This window comes from Mustela putorius, unplaced genomic scaffold, assembly GCF_011764305.1.
Source record: "Mustela putorius furo isolate JIRA1106 unplaced genomic scaffold, ASM1176430v1.1 tig00000095_pilon_pilon_pilon, whole genome shotgun sequence".
NCBI lineage: Eukaryota > Metazoa > Chordata > Mammalia > Carnivora > Mustelidae > Mustela > Mustela putorius.
In genome coordinates, this window is record NW_025421280.1 from 3,374,574 (window position 1) to 3,376,908 (window position 2,335).

Below are 2,335 nucleotides of genomic sequence, written 5' to 3' on the forward strand. Positions count from 1 at the left end.
AGACAGTACAAGGGTATGCTATGCAGTAGATATAAAGGTTTTTTTTTTTTTTTTGCATCTGGACTCCAAAATTAAGTGCATCCTGGTCACTTCAATTAGAGAAGCTGCTTTGGTCTAAGACTAAAATTGAGCCTGTGGGAACTGTCATATCTGGGAAAGAGCATAATCATCAAAAGGGAGCCTCTATGACGGACTCCAGCCAATTTCTGCCAAGGAGGACTCTATCCCAATATTTCTAGATTTACTAATTTTTCAAAGGTTTCAAAAAGCATACTTTTTTTTTTTCCTGAAATTTCCCAAAAATCCATACTGTAGAAATTTTGCCAGGACAACAAGACAGAACATGTCCTATATAGGATCTGGCCCTCGCTCCTCCTCAAGCCCTGTCAAATCATAAACAGTCAACAGACAATGACCATGAGTATTATCATTAGCTTTGCCACTAGCAGTAGAACAACCCCAAACGGAAATCTTGTAACATGTGTATGACAATTGTCTGGTCCTATAATAGAGTTGATGTTGGAATCCTTAAAATTTAACTGCTGGCCTGAGGTCCTGTATGTTTTCAGAGCTCATTATGAATTTATCAGGTAATGACTGCATAAGCAAGGTCTGTCTTATCTAAACCCAAATAGATGCAGCCAGGCCTGCCTGGAAATTCAGTATCATCCTCCGAATGTAACAACAAACCGCAACGCATATGCCGGTGTACAGAGAATGCATTCTACTTGGAAAGCAGGAGGAAAAAACCAAGAAGCGCCGTTTCTATGTATAAAGCATATCCTATAAGTGCTAGTGCAGTTTTACATTATAATGGCACATAAGCAAAGTGCTTATGATATATTTATAAACTTCCACATAGGGATCTGGGGGGAAAAAGAAGCTGTTGTGTTTGCTCACGTTGAGTTTCCATCCCACGGGAGGCCGGGGAGGCTTGTTAAGTGCTCAGAGGTACAATTCGAATTGATTCTGTCCGAGTTCTTCCCTTCTTCAGCAGTAGGACACAAGGTCAAAAGCTCTCTGAGCCTTGTCTGTTCAATGGGAAGAAATACTAGATTCGAGCTCAGAGAGTGATTCTGAAGCATCAAGACCAGCATGTACACGCACAGAGTACAATGTCCAGGACACAGTAAATACTCAGAGTGTTAGCTATTTCGGGTGAAAGGTCTGAGATCAGACCAGTGAAATTAGTATATCAGACAACTTGGCTTTTTGAATGGGCTAATATTTTTATTATGATATCTGTCTGAGAGCAAATTACAAAAATAAAGACTTCTGACACGTTCTCATATTAACATCTCCAAGGTAGCATTTTTTAAATGCCTTTATCCAGGGCGAATGGCTGGGGAAGACTATTCTAATGCAACATTTGAGTGTTATGAACAGGGAGCTTTTGCCTTGTAAACTCTTGGGGTGAAATCTCATCCCTTGATCTTCAAAGTGTGACAAAGAGCTATTGATTGAGAGCATATTGTCATTTAAATTACAATTAGGGATGGGTGAAAGGTGGTTATTCAACAGTTCAAACCTTTCTTTTAATACTGTCAAGGACGACTTAACCTTCACCCAAACACACTTCTAAAACTTGTGAGTTTCAATATGTCTAAAATCAATGTGCTTTTCTTAAAGTAAGAGAATCATGTCATTACTCTCGTGTTGAACTCGGTAGTTTTGAATCGTGGTGGTGAAAATCTTTCAGAAGGCTTTGCCCTCAGTCACAAAACACTTGTGTCTCCACACAAATTTGCACCTTAAAATGAAATTAAATCATTCAGCGCATTTTTCCTAGAGTAGCTAGTTAGTTATACAAGTATATGCATTTTCAAAAATCAAGTGCTATGTGGGTGATGTATGTTTTAATTTAGAGTATTTTAAATAGGAAACCATCCTTTTGAAGGCACAAATTGCTGTGAACTTCATGTCTTTTATTACTGGCAAAATAATGTTCAATTCTAACGGCATTAGGCAGTATGTATCTTAAACGAGACAATGGACAGAATGGAATCTGTGTATGTGTGTGTCTGGTTATTTATGCTTTATTACCAACTCTCTTGCATTTTGCCATATGAATATACTTCATAAATAATTTGCTTTGATGTTGCAGACACACACACACACACACACACACACACACACACACCACACGCTAACACGTTATGCCTGCATTGGCAAAGTGCTGGACTCAATCTCGCAATCTTGCTCTGGCTAAGCTCCCTGCAGCTTTTCACAGGCAATGCAGACAGCACCAAGACTGCAGCTTAGATCTCCTATATTGAAGTGTGGTTAGCATTTATTTTGTCAAAGCCTCTCTTCTCTCTCCTCTCCTCTCTATTTC